This window comes from Kogia breviceps, chromosome 18 (assembly GCF_026419965.1).
Source record: "Kogia breviceps isolate mKogBre1 chromosome 18, mKogBre1 haplotype 1, whole genome shotgun sequence".
Classification (NCBI taxonomy): Eukaryota; Metazoa; Chordata; class Mammalia; order Artiodactyla; family Physeteridae; genus Kogia; species Kogia breviceps.
In genome coordinates, this window is record NC_081327.1 from 32298915 (window position 1) to 32324375 (window position 25461).

Sequence of the window (25461 nt, forward strand, 5' to 3'; positions counted from 1 at the left end):
ATCGAATCTGTAGATAACATTGGGTAGTATTGACATCTTAACGATATTAAGTATTCCAGTCCTTGAACATCAGGTGTGTTTCCATTTATTTATGTCTCCTTTAATTTCTTTCAGCAATTTTTGTAGTTTTCATTGTACAAGTCTTTCACCTCCTTGGTTAAGTTAATTCCTAGGTACTTTATTTTTGATGCTATTGTAAATGGAATTTTTATAATTTCCTTATCAGATTGTTCATTGTTAGTGTATAGAAATGCAACTGTTTTTTTTGTGTTGACTTTGTATCCTGCTATGTTGCTGAATTCATTTATTAGCTCTAATAGTTTTGTTTTCGTGTTGTGGAGTCTTTAGGGTTTTCTACATAGAAGAGCATATCATCTGCAGAGATCATTTTACTTTTCCATTTTTGATGCCCTGTATTTCTTTTTCTTGCCTAATACTTCTGGCTAGAACTTCCAGTACTATGTTGATTAGAAGTGGCAAAAGTGGGCATCCTTGTCTTGTTCTTGCTCTTAGAGGAAAAGCCTTCAGTATTTCACCATTGAGCATGATGTTTGTTGTGGGTTTTTCCACACATATGACTTTTATTATGTTGAAGTACTTTCCTTCTTTTCCTATTATGAGTGTTTTTCTTACCATGAAAAGGTGTTGAATTTTGTCAAATTCTTTAGCAGCAGTTTAGATGATCATATTTTTTTCCCCTTTGCTCTGTTAATGTGGTATATTACATTGATCAATTTTATGTTGAACTGTCCCCGCATTCCAGGAATAAATCCCACTTGGTCAGGGTGTATAATCCTTTTAATATGCTGCTGATTTCAGTTTTCTAGAATTTTGTTGAGGATTTTCCCATCAATGTTCATAAAGGAAATTGGTGTAGTTTTTTGTTTTGAGTTTTCTTGTTCATTTGCTTGTAGTGACTTGAATTCAGCATCAGAGTAATGCTGGCCTCATAGAATGACTTATGAAGTATTCCCTCCTTGATTTTTTGGAAAAGTTTGAGGAGGATTGATATTAGCTTTTTTTTAATGTTTGGTAGAATTCACCAGTGAAGCCATCAGATCTGGGACTTTTCTTTGTTGGGAGATTTTTGATTACTAGTTCAGTTTCCTTACTAGTTACAGGTCTATTCAGATTTTCTATTTCTTCATGACTTAGTATTGGTAGGTTTTATGTTTCTAGGAATTTGTCCATTTCATCTAGGTCATCCTATTTGTTGGCATATACTTGTTCATAGTATTCTTATCCTCTCTATTTCTGTAGAAATGATAGTAATGTCCCCACTTTCCTTTCTGATTTTAGTAATTTGAGTCCTTTTTTTCAGTTCATCTAACTAAGGTTTTGTCAATTTTGTTGACCTTTTCAAAGAATCAGCTTTTAATTCCATTGATTTTTTTCTCTATTTTCCTATTCTCTAATCTTTTTTAAAAATAAATTATTTATTTATTTTTGGCTGTGTTGGGTCTTCATTGCTGTGCACAGGCTTTCGCTAGTTGCCACAAGCGGGGGCTACTCTTTGTTGCAGTGCGTGGGCTTCTCATTGGTGCGGCTTGTCTTGTTGCAGAGCACAGGCTCTAGGCGCGCAGGCTTCAGTAGTTGTGGCGCATGGGCTTAGTTACTCTGCAGCATGTGGGATCTTCCCAGACCAGGGCTCAAACCAGTGTCTCCTGTGTTGGCAGTCAGATTCTTAACCACTGTGCCACCAGGGAAGTCCCCTATTCTCTAATCTTTATTTCCTTCCTTCTTCTAGCTTTGGGTTTAGTTTGTTCTTTTTCAAGTTCCTTAACTTGTAAAGTTATGTTCTTAACTTGAGATCTTTTTTTAAAAATGTGTTTATAGCTGTACATTTCCCCCTTAGGACTGCTTTTGCTGCATTCTAGTTTTGGTATGTTGCATTTTTGTTTTCATTAAAACTAAGGAGTTTCTAATTCACCTTGTGATTTCTTCTTTGATCCATTGGTTGTTTAAGAGTGTGTTGTTAAATTTCAGTATATTTGTGGATTTTCCAGTTTGCCTTCTGTCACTGATTTCTCACTTTATCTCATTGTGGTCAGAGAAAATATGATAGTTATCTTTATAAATCTATTGACACTTAATTTTTGTGGCCTAACATATGGTCTAACCTGGAAAATATCCCCGTGCACATAAGAAGAATGTGTGTGCTTTTGGTGGTGGGTAGAGTGTGTAGTGTCTGTTATATATAGTTGGTTTGTTGTATCTATTTCCTTACTTCTGTCTGCCTGCTCTATCCATTATTTCTCTCTTCAATTCTGTCAATTTTTGCTTTATTCGGTTGTATGTCATTAGAAATGTAAGCGTTTATAATGTTACAACAAGAGGATATATCAAACTTCTATTAATATATAATGTCCTACTTTGTCTCTTGTAAACTTTTTGATTTAAAATCTGTTTTGTCCAGTGTTAGTACAGCCACCCCTGCTCTCTTTTGGTTACTGTTTGCATGGAATATCTTTTTCCATTCTTTCACTTTTGATCTATTTGTGCCTTTTGATCTAAAGTGAGTCTCTTGTGGATAGCATATAGTTGGACTGTGTTTTTTTTTTTTTTAACCATTTTGCCAGTCTTTTGGGGAGTTTAATCCATTTACATTTAAGAGTAATTACTGGGAAGGAGAGACTTCTGTCATCTTATTTGTTTTCTATACATTTTACAACTTTGTTTTTCGCTCCCTGCATTATAGTACTGTCTTCCTTAGTGTTTAGTTGACTTTTTTTTTTTTTTTTGGTAGTGAAATGTTTAAATTCCTTTCTCATTCCTTTTTGTTTATATTCTATAGTTATTTTCTTTGTGGGTACCATGGGGATTACATTTAACATACTAAAGTTACAACACTCTTATTTGAACTTATACCAGCTTAACTTCAATAATATATAAGAACTCTGCTCCTTTACAGCTCCATCCCCACCGCTTGCTGTTGTTATCACAGAATTACACCTTTATACATTGTGTGCCCCAGAATAATGTAAACTAATAATGATTTTTAATGCATTAGTCTCAAGTCATTTAGAAAACATTGTTACAATAATGTTAGCTTTTATAATTGCTTGCTTATGTACCTTTATTGGGATCTTTGTTTCTTCATATGGCTTTGAGTTGAATCTTTTTTTTTTCTGTTCCTCAGTCTTAATAATTTCCATCGTCTGATCTTCAAGTTCACTGATTCTTATGCCTGTTCAAATTTGCCTTTGAATCCCTCTAGTTAATTTTTAATTTCAATTATTATACTTTTCAGCTCCAGAATTTCTTTTTGGCTTCTTTTTAGGTTTCTGTTTCATGATTGATGTTTCCATTTTTGTTCATACATTTTCCTGACTTCTTCCAAATCTTCCTTTAGTTCTTTGAGCATCTTTAAGACAGTTGTTTTAAAACAGTTGTTTTGTCTGCTGTATCTGCCATCAAGTCTTTTTCAGGGATAGTTCCTGTTGGGTTTTTTTTTTTTTTTTTCTTTGAATGGGCCATACTTTTCTGTTTCTTTCTATGCCTTATGATTTTTTTGGAAAAAATTTGAATATTTGGATTTAATAACGTGGTAATTATGGAGACCAGATTCTCCCTCTTACCCAGATTTTGCTGTTTTTTGTTACTGCTTTGTTTAATAGCGTTTGTTTGTTTGTTTGTTTGTTTCCCATTGCTGTAGGCTATCCATGTGACAAGGATCAGCTGAGGTATAGTTTAAAGTCTTGGGTCTTTTCAGAGCCTTTCCTTGGGCATGCACGATCACTTGCTAACTTCCCCCATATATGCAGTTGTTTTGCATGTCTGATGGTTAATTTTGTGTCAGTTTGCCTGGGCTAAGGAATGCCCAGATAGCTGGTGAAAAATTATTTCTGGGTATGTTTGTGAGGGTGTTTTCAGAAGAGATTAGCAAAGAGATTAGAAGAAAATCAATACACTGAGTGAAAAAGATCTGCCTTCACCAATGTGGGCAGGCCTCATCCCACGCATCAAGGGTCTGAATAGAACAAAAAGGCGGAGGAAGGGCAAATTATCTCCCTCTTTTTAAGCTGAGAGGTCCATCTTCTGCTGCCCTCAGAGATATCAGAGCTCCTGTTTCTTGCACTAGCAGCCCCTCACCCCGCTGGTTCACAGGCCTTCAGCATTTTACTGAATTATGCCCATGGCCTTCCTGATTCTCCAGACTGCAGATCATGTGACTTCTCAGCCTCTGTAACATGAGCTGACTCCTATAATAAATTTCATATAGATATACATAGAGAGGGAGATATCTCTATAGAGATATCAATCTACATATATCATATTGGTTCTCTTTCTCTGGAGAACCCTAATACAGTATCCTTGTCTTTAATGTTTGGCTCTAAAAAGGAGGAAAAAGAGAAGAATGAAGAGGGCAGTAAAGGGCACCCACCCTTTAAATCCCCTGGAAGTCACTTCAGCTGGAGGTGCAGGGGCAGCAACAATCTAATCAGAAGCAGCAATGGGCGGTCACAGCATAGATCTCCAACATCTGGAGCACAGAGTCCTCTTTTGCCCAACCTGGCTCCCACAAGCTGTATGCAAACAGCTGCCCACCATGGGAATGGGGGATGGGTAACTGCTATGCTCAGAGCTGAAACTGACCAAAATGAAGCACAGTTTACCTGTCCAAGCCTTTCCCTGGACGTCGCAATCCTTCAATAGACTCCAGAGTTCCAAAATACTTACATGAGACAGATTCTGCCAGTACAGTTGTTGTCTGGGGGGCAGGGGGAGATAGATTCCTGATGCCTCCCATCCCACTATCTTTCTTTCCAGAATCCTTTCAATCTGTGTTCTTTGAGACCACCTAGTTCATAGTAATTTGTTATAGCCGCAGTAGAAAACCAATTCAGCAAGAGACCTAGAAATTTCTAGTTCAAAGTATAAACTCATTTTCTCGATTCATTTATTGTCTCCCATATAGACATGGTATCCATCCTGGTCACTGCCCTCCTGACAATTCCCAATGTGCCCATGTTCCTCTCAAAATGTCAATCCCAGAATGACCCACTGCTCTAGACCCTGCCCACTGGTACAGAGTAAGCATTTTGTTCGATTGGGTCAGCGTGTCTGGGAATCTCGCATTAAGCTCTGCTCATTAATCTAGAAAGGAACTGAACACCTAAATCTACCTCAGTCCCATCTCTTCTGTCCTGTTCCTGTGTCATTGGTTTGTTTTTGACCTTGGGACAGGACTTTATTCTTTCTAAACTTCTTGTGGTCTAAACAGTGAAATATTAGCATCTCCAGCATCAAGCTACACTAGTTGTTTGTTGCCATTTCAATTCCTTGTGCTTTCGGAGAATAGAAAGAGCAGGTAGATTTGGCCCCTTAACCTGGGAGGAAGCTAATAGAGACATTATAAATAGAGTACGTAACAGCCACCATGTCAAAACTGGCTCAGCTTCAGGGCTTTACATGCCTAAACTGTGGGGGCGGGCTCCCAATCCGGTTCCATCCGGTTCTCCCCCCGCCCCCGCCGCGGGTCCCGCCAGCTCGGGCGGCCGCGGCCAGGCAGCCCGGCTTCGAGAAGGCTCTCAGCGCGCCGTGACCCACAGGCACCCGGCACGCGCCTGCCGCGATGCCCAAAAGGAAGGTCAGCCTCGCTGAGGGGGCGGCGAAGGAGGAGTCCAAGAGGAGATGGGCGAGGCTGTCCGTTAAACTGGCTCCAGCAAAAGTGTAAACGAAGCCAAATAAAAGCAGCAGGAAAGGATAAATCTTAAGACAAAAAAGTGCAAACAAAAGGGAAAAGGGGAGCAAAGGGAAAACTGGATGAAGTGACTAACCAAGAGACTAAAGAAGACTTAGCTGCAGAAGATGGAGAAACTAAAAAACGAGGAGAGCCCAGCTTCTGATGAAGCAGGAGGGAAAGAAGCCAAGTCTGATTAATATCACACACCTGGTCCTTGTCTCCTTTCATGTACAATCCAGAGGAATATCAACTATTTCGTAAATGCAAGTTTTTTAGTAGCTCTAGAAACATTTATAAAAAGGAGGGAATCCCACCTCATCGCATTTTTTAAGTGTAAATGCTTTTTTTAAAGGGGTGCAATCATTTGCTGGTTGGTTTTTTTTTGGTACAACCAGAAAAGAGTGGGATATTGAATATGCGAGGCTTTGTCTTGGGTGTCCGCTTAACATTCCACAGGTGGAGGGTAGCTTTTCTCTCCTATATTACTACAAAGCATACTAAATGGCGGTTTGGAGTCAGTTGTGCATTTAATGTCTTAAACACTTTACATTACTTCTCTTCCCATGTTGTTTTTAGTAGAATTGTTTCCTAAAGCAAACCACTCCCCCCTTGATCTTGGCTCTCCTGGGCAGCTTTTTGCACTCTGACATCTTTGGTCGTGGTAGTCCAGTCCTTCTCGTAACTGTTAATGTGCTATGAACGACTGACAATTTGAGTATGTAGTGTATATGATATTAAATGTGAATTAGTGGGACTTACGATGTAACAGCATATCAGTATTTGAAAATATTGGTACTTGATATCCTGTGAAGGAAAATTTGCCTCCAAATTTTAAGCTGGAAAGTCCCTGGAATAACTGTTCAGAAAAGAATCACAACTACGTGACTTTTTAGATTTTTGGTACATATGTTGAGAATTCTGTACAAATTGAAATGTGTGTGTACTGATCCTCAAAACAATCAGTAAAATCTCAGTTGTGGGGCTTCCCTGGTGGCGCAGTGGTTGAGAGTCCGCCTGCCGGTGCAGGGGACACGGGTTCGTGCCCCGGTCCGGGAAGATCCCACATGCCGCGGCGCGGCTGGGCCCGTGAGTCATGGCCGCTGAGCCTGCGCGTCCGGAGCCTGTGCTCCGCAACGGGAAAGGCCACAACAGTGAGAGGCCCGCGTACCGCAAAACAAACAAACAAACAAACTCAATTATGAAAAAAAAATGCCTAAGATGTGATTTATAGGGGAAAACTTCAACAAAGAGCCCAGCTCAAAGCAGGGACTGAATTTTTTTTTGTCGTATGTAGCCTTTATTATGTTGAAGTACGTTGCGTCTATGCCCACTTTCTGGAGAGTTTTTAATCATAAATGGTGTTGAATTTTGTCAAAAGCTTTTCCTGCATCTATTGAGGTGATCATATGGTATTATCCTTCAATTTGTTAATAAGGTGTGTCACATTGATTGATTTGCATATATTGAAGAATCCTTGCATTCCTGGGATAAACCCCACTCGATCATGGTGTATGATCCTTTAAATGTGTTGTTGGATTCTGTTTGCTAGTATTTTGTTGAGGATTTTTGCATCTATATTCATCAGTGATACTGGTCTGTAATTTTCTTTTTTTGTAGTATCTTTGTGTGGTTTTGGTATCAGGGTGATGGTGGCCTCAGAGAATGAGTTTGGGAGTGTTTCTTCCTCTGCAATTTTTTGCAAGAGTTTGAGAAGGATCGGTGTTAGCTGTTCTCTAAATGTTTGATAGAATTCACTTGTGAAGCCATCTGGTCCTGGACTTTTGTTTGTTGGAAGATTTTTAATCACAGTTTCAATTTCATTATTTGTGATTGGTCTGTTCATATTTTCTGTTTCTTCCTGGTTCAGTCTTGGAAGGTTATACCTTTCTAAGAATTTGTCCATTTCTTCCAGGTTGTCCATTTATTGGCATACAGTTGCTTGTAGTAGTCTCTTAGGATGCTTTGTATTTCTGTGGTATCTGTTGTAACTTCTCCGTTTTCATTTCTTATTTTATTGATTGGAGTCCTCTCCCTCTTTTTCTTGATGAGTCTGGCTAATGGTTTATCAATTTTGTTTATCTTCTCGAAGAACCAGCTTTTAGTTTTATTGATCTTTGCTATTGTTTTCTTTGTTTCTATTCCATTTATTTCTTCTCTGATCTTTATGATTTCTTTCCTTCTGCTAACTTTGGGTTTTGTTTGTTCTTCTTTCTCTAGTTCCTTTAGGTGTAACGTTAGATTGTTTATTTGAGATTTTTCTTGTTTCTTGAGGTAGGCTTGTATAGCTATAAACTTCCCTCTTAGAACTTCTTTTGCTGCATCCCATAGGTTTTGGATCGTCGTGTTTTCATTGTCATTTGTCTCTAGGTATTTTTTGATTTCCTCTTTGATTTCTTCAGTGGTCTCTTGGTTGTTTAGTAACGTATTGTTTAGCCTGCATGTGTTTGTGTTTTTTACATTTTTTTCTCTGCAATTCATTTCTAATCTCATAACGTTGTGGTCAGAAAAGATGCTTGATATGATTTCAATTTTCTTAAATTTACTGAGGCTTGATCTGTGACCCAAGATGTGATCTATCCTGGAGAATGTTCCGTGCGCACTTGAGAAGAAAGTGTAATCTGCTGTTTTGGATGGAATGTCCTATAAATATGAATTAAATCTATCTGGTCTATTGTGTCATTTAAAGCTTCTGTTTCCTTTTTTATTTTCATTTTGGATGATCTGTCCATTGGTGTAAGTGAGGTGTTAAAGTCCCCCACTATTATTGTGTTACTGTCGATTTCCTCTTTTATAGCTGTTAGCAGTTGCCTTATGTATTGAGGTTCTCCTATGTTGGGTGCATATATATTTATAATCGCTATATCTTCTTCTTGGATTGATCCCTTGATCATTATGTAGTGTCCTTCCTTGTCTCTTGTAACATTCTTTACTTTAAAGTCTATTTTATCTGATATGAGTATAGCTACTCCAGATTTCTTTTGATTTCATTTGCATAGAATATCTTTTTCCATCCCCTCACTTTCAGTCTGTATGTGTTCCTAGGTCTGAAGTGGGTCTCTTGTAGACAGCATATAGTTGGGTCTTGTTTTTGTATCCATTCAGCAAGCCTGTGTCTTTTCGTTGGAGCATTTAATCCATTCATGTTTAAGGTAATTATTGATATGTATGTTCCTATGACCATTGTCATAATTGTTTTGGGTTTGTTTTTGTAGGTCCTTTTCTTCTCTTGTGTCTCCCACTTAGAGAAGTTCCTTTAGCATTTGTTGTAGAGCTGGTTTTGTGGTTCTGAATTCTCTTAGCTTTTGCTTGTCTGTAAAGCTTTTGTTTTCTCCATTGAATCTGAATGAGATCCTTGCTGGGTAGAGTAATCTTGGTTGTAGGTTCTTCCCTTTCATCACTTTAGGTATATCATGCCACTCCCTTCTGGCTTGTAGAGTTTCTGCTGAGAAATCAGCTGTTAACCTTATGGGAGTTCCCTTGTATGTTATTTGCCATTTTTCCCTTGCTGCTTTCAATAATTTTTCTTTGTCTTTAATTGTTACCAATTTGATTACTATGTGTCTTGGCATGTTTCTCTTTGGGTTTATCCTGTATGGGACTCTCTGCGCTTCCTGGACTTGGATGGCTATTTCCTTTCCCATGCTAGAGAAATTTTCGACTATAATCTCTTCAAATAATTTCTTGGGTCCTTTGTCTCTCTCTTCTCCTTCTGGGACCCCTATAATGTGAATGTTGTTGCGTTTAATGTTGTCCCAGAGGTCTCTTAGGCTGTTTTCATTTCTTTTCATTCTTTTTTCTTTATTCTGTTCCACAGCAGTGAATTCCACCCATCTGTCTTCCAGGTCACTTATCCGTTCTTCTGCCTCAGTTATTCTGCTATTGATTCCTTCTAGTGTAGTTTTCATTTCAGTTATTGTATTGTTCATGTCTGTTTGTTCTTTAATTCTTCTAGATCTTTGTTAAAATTTCTTGCATCTTCTCGATCTTTGCCTCCATTCTTTTTCCAAGGTCCTGGATCATCTTCATATCATTATTCTGAGTTCATTTTCTGAAACATTGCCTGTCTCCATTTCATTTAGTTGTTTTTCTGGGGTTTTATCTTGTTCCTTCATCTGGTACATAGTCCTCTGCCTTTTCATCTTGTCTGTCTTTCTGTGAGTCCAGGGACTGAATTTATGTTGGGAATTTATTTTGTCATTAGTGCCAGAGTGGCCAGGCCATCCAAATGTTGGCCCCAGATGCTGCAGGCCTCCTCCAATGCCAGCAGAGAGGAGATACCCTGGGAGCCCCGAGGCTTCGCACCTGTGTGACAGGCACCTCCCTTCAGCCCCCTGGGGCCCCACCCAGCACTTGGTCAAGTGAACTCTCAAGGATTGATAATTGTTAGGCACTTTATTGTCTGATGCAGCTGGGTGGTTTTACAAATGCAAAGCAAGTTAGAGTTTGGAGAGAGCCAATTCCATCCCGGTTCCTCTTTTTACAGAGAGAAAGCCAAGGCTAGTTTGTGTAGACTTCAGAGTTCTGTAAGTTATGCTTTGTGGAATAGCCTCATGGGGACGCTCTGTGGGGGCTTCCCTGGTGGCGCAGTGGTTAAGAATCTGCCTGCCAGTGCAGGGGACATGGGTTCGAGCAGTGGTCCCGGAAGATCCCACATGCCACAGAGCAACTAAGCCCGTGTGCCACAACTACTGAGCCTGTGCTCTAGAGCCCGTGAGCCACAACTACTGAAGCCCATGCACCTAGAGCCTGTGCTCTGCAACACGAGAAGCCCCCACAATGAGAAGACTGCACACCGCAACAAAGAGTAGCCCCCTTGGGGCTTCCCTGGTGGCGCAGTGGTTGAGGGTCCGCCTGCCGATGCAGGGGACACGGGTTCGTGCCCCGGTCCGGGAGGATCCCACATGCCGCAGAGCGGCTGGGCCCGTGGGCCATGGCCGCTGAGCCTGCGCGTCCGGAGCCTGCGCTCCGCAATGGGAGAGGCCACAGCGGTGAGAGGCCCAAGTGCCACACACACACACAAAAAAAGAGTAGCCCCCACTCGTGGCAACTAGAGAAAGCCCGGGCACAGCAACGAAGATGCAATGCAGCCAAAAATAAATAACTAAAATAAATAAATTTTAAAAAAGGAAGTCTCTGTGGGCATTTTTCATTCCAGCCAACGGCGGGTGTGCTGGGCCAGACCAGAAAAAATGCTTCCAGACAGGGCTCACACATACTTGCCTCCGAAGCACTAGATTTGTTTCCTAGGGCTGCTTTAACATCGTACCACAAACTGGGTGGCTTAAAACAATGAAAAGTTCTTGTCTCTCAGTTCTGGAGGCAGGTGGTCTGAAATCAAGGTGTCAGCAGGGCCAAGTTCTCTCTGCAGGCTTCAGCGAAGATCCTTCCCTGCCCCTTCCAGCATCCGGTGGCTCCCGGCAACCCCTGGCATTCCCTGGCTTGCAGGTGCATTACTCCAGTCTCTGCCTCTGTCATCACACAGCGTTCTTTCTGTGTCTCTGCGTCATCTTCCCTCTGCCTGTGTCCATCTCTGTGCCCAAATTTCCCCTCTTATGAGAGCACCAGTCCTATTGCATCAGGGCCCACTCGATTGGGGGCCCTTTTCTCAACTTGATTACCTCTGCAAAGACCCTGTTTCAAAATAAAGTCACATCCACAGGTACCAAGGGTTAGGACTTCAACAGCTCTTCTAGGGACACGATTCAACTCTACTAGGAGCCTTCTACCAGGAGACAGAATGAAGCAGGTAACAAAGGCCTAGGGATGCTGGTTGCATTAGTCATGTCCTAACTGAGATATGAGGGCACCTGGACAGGCAGCCCTCCAAACTAGTATTCCTGGCGGACCCTGATGGTGAATCATAGAAGGAAGGGCTGATACAAGGCCCAGTCTCTGCACTGACTCTTTTTTTAACTTTAAAAAAATTTTTTGACCACACCGCAGCGGCATGCAGTACTTCCCCAACCAGGGGTTGAACCCAGTGGAAGTGCAGAGTCTTAACGACTGGACCACCAGGCAAGTCCTCTGTACTGTCTTGAGAGCCTTCCTCAGACCCAAACGTGCTTCCCTGACTTGGCAAAGCAAGCTCCGCAGTCCCTCCGTCGCCTGCCTCATGATCTAGTTAGCAGTTGTTATCACTTGTATCAGTATTACCAGTATTACTTATTACTTATCAGTATTACTTATTCCACCCTCGCTCCTTCCCAAAGTACGCCTTCTACCCCACACACGGCTTCCCCTGAGAAGAGCTCTGGTTAATTAATACGATCTTCCCTCCGCTTGCTGCATTTCCAATGTGTCACGGTGGCCTGTACACGCTGGCATACCAGGCAGCCCCCCCGGCACACCAGCCCCTCAGCCTCACTCTCCTCGCAGCTCTCGGCCATGGAGGGTGAGGCTACCCCATTCCCAGGCCTCGCTGCCAAGGGAGCCTGTGTGCTTGGGTATTTTCTGGTTCCAAAACATTGCCAGTGACCTGCTCTCTCTGATCCTTGATGAGACTTCTCACTTCAATAAAGATTTGCAGATGCATCCAAATCCATCACCTGGAAAATGCCAAGAACCGTTGTGTCCTGTTTGAGTGGGGCCACTCAGGCTAATCGTTTTCCGCAGGGGCAGTGGAGGGCCTGCATTGCTTCATCCCAGGGTCTTACATCCTTGACTGGAAGCATTTTCCAAGCCCACTGCAGCCTAGATAGAAAACTGCAGCGAGACTTTCCATTAGGCGGTTCTAGAAATGCCACCTTAGAGAACCGTGAACTTGCCTGCGAGTGACAGGACTGCAGGTATTGAACTGTGTGTGCCCTGCTGTCCCAGGCCTGCAGGTGAGGCCCCTGGCATCACCCACTCCATTTCCCTCCATACCGTCCCCGGAGGGCACTGCCATTGCCCAGCAGGTTCTGGGAGAAGAACCATCCCGAGGGAACTGAGGTCGGTGGCAGCACATCTGCAGCAAGGGGGTACAGGGCTGCTGTGCCAACTCGTCCATTCAATACACTGTGAGCAGTGCCTTCTGGAATTGGGTTCTGGCTGCAGTGCAGAGGCCTGGCAAGGGTGGGGCAGACATGCGTGAGTGAGGGAGAAGTCTTCTGGAAAGGAAAGTGAACATCTCATGGGAGCTGTATGATGTTACGGAGAATGGTCACTAGACTGGAAGTGCCTGTGCTGTCGGTACCTGGACCCCCTTTGTGCTCAAAAAGATCTGAACACTTTTTGGAACTTCAGTGGGCTGTGTTTCTTTGAGACCCTGCACCAGGATTGGATCACATGGGTGTCAGAGCCTCAGTGGGGTTCCATGTGCTTTGCCCTCTATAATCCTCACAACCACCCTGAGATGATGGTGGTGGCGTTATTATCCCCATTTTACAGATGAGAAAACCTAGGACCAGGCAGATTAAGTGACTGGTTGAAGATCTCCCATGACTGGTTTGTGCAGAGCTGGGATTTAGAACCCTGGCCTGGACACCTCACCTCTTCCCACCTCCTTGGTGCTGTGTTCCCTGAGTCAGAATGGCCCAACCCAGACTTGGGAATCTGGTGCTCCAGGGCCTGGAATTGGCCAGAGCTCTCAGAGCCGTAAATAGACCCCATTCCCAGTGGGATGTGCTGTGTGGAGACACCGAGTCTCCTTGCAGCCCAGGAAAAGCATCAGAAATACCCATGGGGAGAGTCTGCAGGGCTGCTCCCCCCGCCCCACCACGGGGAGAGCATGGAGCTGCAGGTCCCACGGGGAAGGAAAGCCAGCCCAGCCTGGCTTTGTGCCTTTCTCCATTTGGCCTAAGAACGGAGGACACCCTCTGGATACCCCAGGACTTCACGGGCCGTGAGGGCCACAGTGGCCAAGAGGAGATAAATCTGAGTGGGTCCTTCCTTCTCAGTGGGCTGTTGGCATGAGATTACAAATAAGTGACAGTTTCCATAATTACTGTGCTGTCTATTCTGAAGCAAGGGTGGATGCGGGTCAGGGCTTTAGAATCAGCACCGGGTTCAAGTCCTGGTCCTTCTGTGGTGTTGGCCTCATGACCTCAGGCGAGCGAGCCAGCTGGCAAGACTGACCTTGAACTCGGCTCACCCTCACGGCTGCTTTCCCTCCAGACCAGCACCCACCCAACCCCACCCAGCACCCATCCCCACAACCAGCACACGAGTGGTGCCAAGACTCGCAAGTGGTGCGAACCAGACTACCTAGCACCTCCCGTGAAGACATGCCCAGAGTTTGGGGCTCAAGCAGCCTAAACAGGAAGGGGAGGAAGACATCCTCCAGATCAAGGGAGCCCAGAGCCTTCTCCAGGGTGGCTGGAGAAGGGCCTACACCAACCCACAGGAGTCCCCCCTGCCATTCCAGTGACCTCTTAGTCACACACTGCCACATCCACTGAACATCCACTCATCCATCACGTGCTAATAGGGAGCCACCCAGTCTTATGGCATTTTGTTACGTCATCCGGAGCTAAGACGGTGCAGCTCCAGGCACAGAGTGTGCTTCTGAAGCCTCTGGTTCATTTCCATCCTTAGGTTCGGGGCTGGGCGCCAGTCAGCCAGGGAGCTGCACCCACCACCGTCAGGTTCTCCAGGGCTGATGACTGACACTGCATTGCCTGACTGCGTCCTAGGAACTGAGCCCCCAGCTTATCAGCCACTTAGTACCACACTCCCCATGCGCAGCGCTGAGCTGGCAAGGGTCTGTGCCAGGTCACTGCTCCCACATACCCTGATCCAAGGGAAATCTCTGCATGGCTCCCAGCTCCCTAGGATCTGACATATTAAAGCCTCCAGCGCCTCCCCCAACCCAGGTTGAAGGGATGCGTCAGGAACTCACCGGGTATGCAAATGTGTACGTGTATGTTCATAACACAGTAGGCTGGATTCTTTCCTGATGTTTCACTTCAGACTGAGGTCTGCTGCAAAAGAAGACACTGGGAGGGGCTCACACATGAGAATAGGATTCAGTTTCTGGAGGGTGAGAGGTCAGGCAATGGATGCCTGTCCAGAGAAACAAGGTGTCCCAACAGGCAGGTGTGCAGAGCACAGCAACAAGAAATTCACTCCCTGCACAGGAATTAAGTGCCTGTTGTTTACCAGGCTCTGTGAGGGGCTCTGGGATACAGACAGGACACAGACTACGGAGGCTTAGAAGTCAAGCTCCAGAATCAACCACCCCTGGTCCAACCCTGGCTCCATTTAGCACCTCTGTGGAGCCAAGAACATCTTTTTTTCTGCCAACATCCATTCTCAGCTCCTCTGGTAACTATACCCGTATTGTTCTCTGGGGAACCATCCCTGTGATTCACGTTGTCCCAGAGAAGCTGACCTCAGGCCCAGTTCCTGGGGGAAGAGTGAGGGATCCCCTCACCCCGAGCCAGTCACTGGCTCCCGGGAGCAGGCAGGCACGTGACCAAGCCGGGGCCCTGGTCACAACCCTAGACGCCCCTGAGCTCCTGCCAGACCTGAAACCGGAGAGGAGGTAGGGACCACTTCCTGTGTCCATCTGGCCACTAGACAGAGCCCCAAACTGAAGCAAACACAACAGAAGCAAGAACCAGAGATGGGGGGGTGGGGACCGAGGCCTGACAGCATGTGAGTCTTGGGTTAGCCAAGCCTGAAATAGCTGCATGCCCACACCTCTCAGTTCAGTAAGTAAATTAATTACCTCTTTTCTTTTAAATTGTCTTGTATAAGCCAGATTAAATTAGGCTCTGCCGTGTACAACTCTTCTAATACACATACGTACCCAAAGCAATTGCAGGTTTATGAAAATGGAGAATGAACGCAGACAAGAGTGTCTCCAGGTTGTACTTGGTCACACACGGTTGCTGAGGGCTTACTGAGAAGGTGCCGATTTGTGGTTGGCGTTGGCGAATGTCGGATGGAGGCAGAAGGGCTTCTCATCTAAGTGGCTTTGTGGATACCAGATAAAGTCTGACCTTTTCCCCTTCTTTTTTGAGAGCGCCTCACAGGCAGACTGGTTACTCCTTGGGTACCCCAAGGGGTGAGAGCCTCACCCGTCACTCTAGGGACCCTGAGGTTAGAGGTTTTCAACCCCCCACCCTGACAGCCTGCAATGGCCATAGCTCCATGCAGATTCACTGATCCCTCAGTGAGCACTTTCAACTCATCCAGTAACAGGATTCTTAGATTGAAAGAGGGGCAAGGGAAGCAAAAACTAGAAATGGCCCCAATGTCCATCAACAGGAGAATGGATGAACAAACTGTGGTTTAGAATGGAATACTACTTGCCAATAAAAACGGAACAATTACTTGGCAATAAAAAAGGAACAAACAACGATACACAAGATAACGGATGAAAAAAAGAGTGGATATATGTATATGCATAACTGATTCACTTTGCTGTACACCTGAAGCTAACACAACATTGTAAATCAACTAGGCTCCAATAAAAATTTAAAAAATAAAGAACATCCGAAGCCTCAAAAAAAAAAAAAGATAACATGGATGAATCTCATAAACATGTTAAGCAGGAAAAGTCAAACAAAAAAGAGTATATTCCATTTATACAAAATTCTAGGACAGGCTAAGTAATGCACAGGGCAGCCCCCAAGAACAAAGAATTATTTGGACCAAAATGTCAATAATGCTGAAAATGGTGGGAAAAAAATCAGAACAGTGGTTGTCTCTTGGAGGATGGAGGCAAGGAGTGCCTGAGGATGGCCATGAAGGAATTTTCTAGGGTAATGGTAAGGTCTCCTATTTTTTTTTTTTTTTTTTTTTTTTTTTTTTGCGGTATGCGGGCCTCTCACTGTTGTGGCCTCTCCCGTTGCGGAGCACAGGCTCTGGACGCACAGGCTCAGCGGCCATGGCTCACGGGCCCAGCCGCTCCGCGGCATGTGGGATCTTCCCGGACCAGGGCACGAACCCGTGTCCCCTGCATCGGCAGGCGGATTCTCAACCACTGCGCCACCAGGGAAGCCCAAGGTCTCCTATTTTGATTGCAGTTTGGGTTACACAGGTGTATTCATTTGTCAAAATTCATCAAATGTGTACTTAGGATTTTTGCATTTCATTGTATATAAATTTGATTAAAAACTGAAAAAAAATTGAACATTAATGAATGACATGTATGCTGAAGTATTTAGGGGAGTGCAGTGATGCCTGTAATTTGCTTTGAAATACATTAAAAAATAAGGTGGATTGATGGATGGATAGAGGGATGGATAGATGGATAAATATACCTAGGTAATTATTTTGTCTTTTTAAAAATTTTATTCATTAAACTATAGTTGATTTACAGTATTGTATTAGTTTTCAGGTGTATGGCTTTAGATTCTTTTCCATTATAGGTTATTACAAGATATTGACTATAGTTCCATGTGCTATGCAGTTGTCCTTGTTGTTTATTTTATATATAGTGGTGTGTATCTGTTACTCCTAATTTATCCCTCCCCTTTCCCCTTTGGTAACCATAAATATGTTTTCTATGTCTGTGACTCTGTTTCTGTTTTGTAAATGAGTTGATCTGTATTTTTTTAGATCCACATATAAATGATATCATATTTGTCTTTCTCTGTCTGACTTACTTCACTTTGTATGATATTCTCTAGGCCCATCCATGTTGCTGCAAATGGCAATATTTCATTCTTTTTAATGGCTGAGTAATATTCCATTGTATACATGTATACACCACATCTTCTTTATCCATTCATCTGTCAATGGATATTTAGGTTGTTTCCATGTCTTGGTGATTGAATAGTGCGGCTTTGAACATTGGTGTGCATGAATCTTTTTGAATTAGAGTTTTCATCTTTTCCAGATATATGCCCAGGAGTGGGATGGCTGGATCATATGGTAACTCTATTTTTAGTTTTTTGAGGAACCTCCATACTGTTCTCCATAGTGGTGGCACCGATGTACATTCCTACCCGCAGTGTAGGAGGGTCCCCTTTTCTCCACACCCTCTCCAAAATTTATTATGTGTGGACTTTTTGATGATGGCCATTCTGACCTAGGTAATTCTTTACGTTAAATTTTCTCCATTCATATGGTTAACGTGGCTTCTGTTGCCCACGTGGACCTTCCTGGATACATCCATTGAGCAGCCATTCTAAAAGGCAAATGTGATCATGCCACTTCCCGGTTTAAGACCTTTTAATAGCTCCCCATCGCCAACCAGATAAACTGCTTAGCCCATCATTCAAGGCTCTTCAACATACAACAAACACATACAGACTATATACTCTAAATTGTAGTCACAGCCAGCAACTTGCTATTTCACGAACACAATTCTAGCCTTTCTACAACCACTACCCGCCCCCTCCCCAGGAGAGTTTGTACCTCCTCTTCTCTTTGCCTGGAATGTCTTCCTTCTCCTCCTGGAATGTCACCTGCTCCTCCTGGTAAACTTCTATGTGTCAGTTACCTCCTCTGAGAAGCCTTCCTTGATTTTTCTCAGGGAGAGAAAAGAACTGCCTCTTCTGGGCTTCCCCAGTGTCCTCCCAGAGCACTTATCCAGCTGTGTGAGTGCTGGCACCACTGCCTTCTCCCAGAGCAGTGGCTGCTCAAGGCTGGGGATCCATCACTGCCCCTTACTGAAGCCTGTGAACCTAGAACACTGTCTGGCACTGGGAAAAACTCAATTCGTGTCTGTTAAGTGAAAACCTATAGAAACAGATCTACCCTTCAGTCGATTTGCAGATTTAAGTGAAATCATGCCTAAGGGTAAAGAAAAGTGGTATCTAAGATTTAACAAACCATAAAGTTAACGTTTTAAAAACTCAGGTTCCATCCCATTTTTAAAAAATTAATTAACTTATTTACTAATTTTCGGCTGCGTTGGATCTCCATTGCTGCACGTGGGCTTTCTTTAGTTGCAGCAAGGGGGGGCTTCTCTTCGTTGCGGTGCACAGGCCTCTCATTGTGGTGGCTTCTCTTGTTGTGGAGCACGGGCTCTGCGTGCATGGGCTTCAGCAGTTGAGGCACGTGGGCTCAGTAGTTGTGGCTCACGGGCTCCAGAGCGCAGGCTCAGTAGTTGTGGCGCACAGGCCCCGTCTCTCAGTGGCATGGGGGATCCTCCCAGACCAGGGGTTGAACCCGTGTCCCCTGCATTGGCAGGCGGAAACACAAAAATTATTTTACGAACATAATTGTTAGCCTGGGTCTTGTTTTCCCTCTTTGCACAGAGTTCTACTCATTTTCAGAGAGAGGTCTGCTTCTTGGAGTGGCTTTAATAAATTCATAAAAGGTCATTTGACAAGTTTATGAAAGTTCACTTAACAAATTCATAAAAGCCAGACTTGCCTTGACACTTTGCCAGAAGGGTCAGTTTCCTCTTATTGCATGCACATTATTTTTAATTATATTTTATTATTAAAATTATACATGCTTTTGTAAATTAAAAACAATGGAAAGTAAAACAGATAAGAGATGGGTAAAGAAGAAACTAGAAACTCCCTTAAAATCCACTACCCAGAAATAACCATTTTAGCATTTGGTGAACAGAATGCACCAGTAAGAATCCAAGCTGCCTCTTTTAAAAATGATCCAGTACTTTAGATTTTTCATGATTTCAGACTGTCTTTCTGCCTGATTGCTGAGCCTGGGCACACAGATAGTCAAGGCCTTACCTGTAGGAAGCAGACACCCCAGCCACAAAACACAGGTCTCGGCTCTGAGATCCACAGGGGTGGTGTGAGCATGGGTTCAAAGAGAAAAACAACAATGGGAAGATATCTGGAGGGTAATGAAATGACAGTCCAGTGAACATGTTTCAAAAGCACACTCATTTTTGAAAGACAGATCTATTAAATTAGCAAAAAAGAACACAGACCCAACGGAGCTGAGTTTCCAAATGTCTTTTTGAAATAATTAACTCCAGGCATCAGGGATCAAGTATATTCACTGCAAGTGGGAAGTAGCTGTGGGACCTGAAGCTGGAAGGTGGCCCTGGAGAAGGGTGTGTGGGAGAGGGCTTGGGGAGGGGGCTGTGTCAGGAAAATAGGCATTTCCACCAACATGAGGAAGCTCTTGGGAGGAGGGGTGAAGAGCACAGGCTTGGAGATCTGGGCTAGAGTCTTTGTTCACCACTTACCAGCGGTAAGATTGCTAGTAAATTTCCCCAAGCTTTGATCTCCTCATCTATAAAATGGGGATAATCTCAAGTTACTAGTTCATAGGATTATGGCGACAAATATATAGAACAATTCAGATGGATTAGCAGTCTGTGGTCAGCAGTCAATGCTTGCAGGTGATTACTATGGTTGCTCCTAGGATGAATGAGATGGAAGAGGTTCAGAGCCAGTTCTGGAGTAGGAGGGGACAGAGCACCACCAGGGGCACCAAAATGACTTTGAACCTTAGAACCAGACTTGCTGATTCACTATAGGCAAGGAATCATACAGCAAGATTAAAGCAGGCAAAGTTAGCCTCAAGAGCCTCTGGAAAAAAAATAGATTGATCCTGGTGAACTAGTCAGCTATAGCTACAATAATGCTGTGTAACAAACCATCCACAAATTCAGGGGCTTACCACCACAAGTGTTTGCTTTTCTTGCTCAGGGGTCTGCATGCTGGCTGGGACAGTTCTGCTCTAGTCCACGGTGCATTGTCAGGCCTGCTCCCTGCATCTCATTCTGTGGCCCAAAGTCTGTACGTGGCAGCTACCCAGTGTGTGTCCTTTTCAATTCAATAGGCAGGAGTTCAAGGGCAGGTTCTTCAAGTTGGGCTCCCAAGTCTGGGGAAGACTTTGCTGTGATCCAGCTTTGCTCACTCCCCTGTGCTTCCAGGGAGGGGCATCCACAGAACAAACATCAGTTGTCCTGGGTCCAAGAATAGTTATGGTGATTAATTAAGCTACAGAATTAATTAATTAATGAATCAAGCTACAGAAACCAACAATGCTAAACTGGAGGAAGTGGGAGGTGGTGAGGTTTGGGGAAGCCCACTCGTTCCGTTCTCAGGGTCCTAGGATGGAGGACAAGGAGCCTAGGAGACAGGACTCTGAAAGGACTCCTTCCAGGGGCATCTGGAAAAATCCCCAGCCAGTGGATTGGTCTCTAATTTCTCACAGTGGGCCACCTGCTTTGAAATCATTGAGGAAGATTATTAAAGACACAGATTCGTTGGTGCCTCTGGTCCCTCCTAACCAGGGTCCTGGAGTCAAGGCTTAGGGGCTGTGTGGGTCACAGGGTCTCCAGATGATTCTGAGAAACTTCAGCTAATCACTCAGGACCTGGGAGTTTTGAGTTTAAAACTGAGGAGGAGAAACAAATGCCTGCCCTCTGGTTTTATGTGCTAACATGCACCAAAAGCCTTAAATTCTGAGGAAAAGGGAAAACGTCCAAGGAGCACTTTCTGTAATTTCCTGGAGTTTTCATTCTCATCTTCCAGAATCCCATGGTGCCAGCCATGATGTTAAGCAACTATTAACTTCAGCTATTGCCCATTTTACAGACATGGAAACTGAGATGAAGGTGACCCAGCTGCTGCCTAGACACCAACCAGTCGGGTCTGCAAGACTTTAGCTTCTCCTTCTCCTTCCCTGTCCCCAGGTGCCCTTCCTCCCAAGAGTTTGTGATCCAAACTAATCCTTCCTTGCCTAGAGGAAGGCAGGATAGGGTGCCTGGTCAAAAGATGTGTATCAGCGTTCACTGTCCCTCAGGCCCTGCGCTGGTTGCTTCACAGGAATTCTCATCTAATCCTCCACTCAGGGAAGTAAAGAAGGAGGCATATAAGGACAGAGAGATTAAGCAACTTGCTCAGTGTCTCAAAGCTCCAAGGCTGTGGGCTCCAGGGGCCCTGGGGATCCTGCTCCCAGCCTTAGCTCTTTTTTAAAAAAAATTTATTAAAAATTAAAAGAAAAATATTTGGCTGCATTGGGTCTTCGTTGCTGCACATGGACTTTCTCTAGTTGCGGCGAGCAGGGGCTACTCTTCATTGCACGTGGCTTCTCTTCTTGAAGAGCACAGGCTCTAGGCTCAGAGGCTTCAGTAGTTGTGGCACGTGGGCTCAGTAGTTGTGGCTCGCAGGCTCTAGAGTGCAGGCTCAGTAGTTGTGGCACATAGGCTTAGTTGCTCTGAGGCATGTGGGATCTTCCCGGACCAGGGCTCGAACCTGTTTCCCCTGCATTGGTAGGCGGATTCTTAACCACTTTGCCACCAGGGAAGCCCCCCAGCCTTAGCTCTTGACCTAAGCACCGCTTCCCAGTTGCCACAGTGACTTAGCTTTTGGCTACAAGACCCAGAAGAGGCAACTCAAACGTGTTCAACTGTGAGCTCTTAAATCCATGCCCCTCCCCTGATCCATATATAATATAAACACATGCCCTCCTCTCATGACACACATGCACACACATGCACTTACACACACCATCCTCCCATGCATACACATACTGGCGACTCGAGCCAGGGCTGTGATAAGGGGATGGTGAGTTTGGACTGTGCAGCTGCTGCTGCTTTTCTCAGGAAGCCGGGAGCTCACTGGATGTGTTGACTAGCTTGGCAAAGAGGAAAGTGCTCACAAGTCAGCAGAGGGGACTGGCTGTGCCACACCCCAGGGGCCTGCCAAGACCCAGAGAGGCTTCAAGGGGGAGGGGAGAGAGGAGAGCAAGGATGAGGGGGAAAGAGCTGCCCTTGATCCTCTCCAGGGGACTCAGCGAGGTCACAGCTCTGGCAGGCAGCATCTAGGTGCCTGCAGGAGGTAAGTAATGGGCCATAAATAATGCATCAGGGTGAGGCAGGAGCTGGTGGAAGAGAGAAAGACTCTGGATTTGGAGCCAGGAGACCCAGGAAGGAATCCCACCCTTGCTTTGAATTGAGGAAGGCTGGGACCTCCCTCTCATGAGCTGTTTCCCAAAATGTAAGCCAGGAGTACTAATCATAATTACTGGCCACTGTGAGGATGACAAGAGAAAACAGGATGCAAATAAGTGTGAACAGAAAGGTCTTATCCAAATATGAGGTGGCCTTATTGCTCTTATAATCATTATTCCATCTAGAGGCAGTAGAACGCAGTGGGTAAGAACAGAGACCCTGGAGCCCCCCTGCCTTTGTTCAGGCCCAATTACTGGCAGTAACCTTTCTAGACCTCAGTTTCCTAATCTGTAAAATGGGAATAACGATGGCACCCATCACATGGAATCGTTATGAGGGCTGAACCAGTTAAGGATGCTTAGTACAGTGCCCAGCACAGTGAAGAAAGACAAAAGAGCTGGCTATTCTCTCCTCTAGTGGATTGGTATCATCATGGTACTTACACAGTGGGGCTTGTTATGGACGGAATGTTTGTGTCCCCAAAATTCATATATTGAAATCCTAATGCCCCTCCACCAATGTGATGGTATTTGGAGTTGGGGGCCTTTGAGAGGTGATTAGGTTATGAGGGTGGGGTGTTCATAAGTGGGATTAGTGCCCTTATAAAAGGATCCCAGAGGGCTAGCTCTGCTCCACCTCCTCCCGCCCCATCTGAGGACACAGTGAGAAAACAGCTGTCTGCAACCTGGGAGAGGGTCCTCCCCAGGACCTGACCATGCTGGCACCCTGATCTCAGACTTCCAGCCTCTAGAACTGTTTATAAGCCACCCAGTTATGGTATTTTGTTATAGCAGCCTGAGCCGACTGACAGCTGATAGGACCTGCCAGCAGAGGTACAGACTCAGTGCATGGTGTCCCTTCTGCTTATGGAAGCAGCAGGCATGCACCCAAAGATGGCATCCTCAGGCCTGAGGCCATGGACAGTCCAGGATGCTGATTCAACCTGCCCAGCAGCACTGCTCACTCACACCCTGGGGCTCCCTTTCCCTAGAAGGCCCCTCATGTCATTTTCTGTGACCCCACTCAGCCCAGCCTGCCAAGCCAATGGCTTGGTCTCAGGATCAAACTCTAACCCATCCTGGGACTTGAGACCTCCCAATTAGGCCTCTGATGCAGTAACTCCAGAATATACAAAAATGCTTTTTTCTCATATGTCTTTCCTGATAGTAAGTGGGGTACATACAGTAATAATCCAATTCAGCTCAACAATCATTTAATAAGTGACCTAAGTGTGATCCTCAGCATCAGGCATTGGGCACCATACTAGTTTTTATTGCTGATGTGAAAAGTTACCACATTAGTGGCTTAAAACAATACAAATAAATTTTCTTATAGATCTGGAGGCCCAAAGTCTGGAATGGGTCTCCCTGGGCTAAAATCAGGATGTTGGCAGGGCTGCATTCCTTTTGGAGGTTCTAGAGGAGAATCCATTTCCTTGCTTTTTCCAGCTTCTAGAGACCATCTGCTTTCCCTGGCATACGGCCATTTCCTCCGTCTTCAAAGCTAGCAATGCCATCAAGCCAAGTCCTCATGCTGCCGTCTCTCTGGTTGTCTCCTGCCTCCCTCTCCCACTTTTAAGGATCCATGTGATTACATCGGGCCCACCCAGATAATCCAGGATCATCTCCCTACTTGCAAGTCCTCTGATAAGCAACTTCACTTCATCTGCAACCTTCATTCCCCTCTGCCAAGTAATGTAACATATTCACGGGTTCCAGGGATGAGGACACCGACGTATTTGAGGGGGGAGGCATTATTCTGCTGACCACAAATCATTCACGGTGAGCCAAGTGCTGCATTGGTACTTTGCAATCATTCATTCACTCCCTCATTTATTCAACAGATATTGGTGGAGGGCTCCTACCTACTGAGCTCATCCTAAGTACCAGGCCCAGTGCTGGATGCTGAGACTTAACAGCCAACAAGACACAATCCCTGCTCTCAGGAAGCTCATAGTCCTGGGTGGAGATGGACAGGCACACAGACAACCACTGTACAGTTGAGCCAGTTACTTCACTTCTCTGAACCTGTTTCTTCATCTGTAAAATCAGAAAAATGTAACAATAGCTCTCTCTCTCCAAATGTTGGGAGATTCAAATGAGATAATGTATGCAGGTAATGCTCTTAGCACTATGCCTGGCATATAGTAAGGGTTTCTTAAATGGTAGACTGTTATTATTGGTATTATTATTGAGAATGTGGTATGATGGAAGCACAGAGGAAGGCAGTCAGGGAATCAGGGAGTCAGGTGAAGTCTAAATTGACACCCCCAGGGATGAGCAGGATTAGCCCAGGGAAGTGTAGGAAGTGGAAGGAAAGGGTCCCTGGGCAGAAAGAATGCACGTGCAAAGGACCTGTGGTGAACAGGCCTTTCGATCCTCATGATACCCCAATAGCCCACCAGGTCTCTTCCTGCTGCGTACATGAGTTGTGCTCCCACTCCCAAAGTCCAGAGGCCAGAAGGACCTCCTGGCTTCCAAACACCCAGCTCCAAGGCAGTACTGCGCCCACTGTACTCATCACGAGGATCCCACCTGCCCCCACACCTTGTACCTGGAACCACAAAATTCATTGTCCTAACAGCCACTCATCAATGGGCCCCAACTAGGTGCTGGGCCCTGAGCTGAGGGCTCTTCAGTTAGCAGCTCACTAATTCCTCACAGCTATATAATTAGACGTGTTGGAGAGAGGAGGAAATTCTGTAAGTGTGTGAAACTTACCCAAGGTCACCCAGGGAGTAGATGGTGAAACCCAAGGCTGTTCTGACTCCCCATCTCAAGGCCTGCTCAGGCCAACAGCCCAGGCCTTTGGTGGCTCAGCTCCATGCATAGAGCCTGGACCATGAGGAAACAGGATGAAGTGGGACCTTAGAAGAACATCTGGTCTACCCTAGAGTTTGAACTAGGGGTGCCTGGAGCCTGGGGTAAGGGCCAGGGCAGGGGTCAGGGCATTTGTTAAAAAGAACAGGCTCATCTCTTTCCCAGGATAAGCTGCAACCGCAGCAAGGTGCAAGAAA

General features: G+C 44.8%; 1 pseudogene; it reads left to right on the forward strand.

Annotated features, from left to right (window-relative positions):
* The first annotated feature begins 5575 nt into the window (after positions 1–5575).
* Positions 5576–5883, forward strand: LOC131745154 (non-histone chromosomal protein HMG-14 pseudogene; annotated as a pseudogene).
* The last annotated feature ends 19578 nt before the right edge of the window (positions 5884–25461 follow it).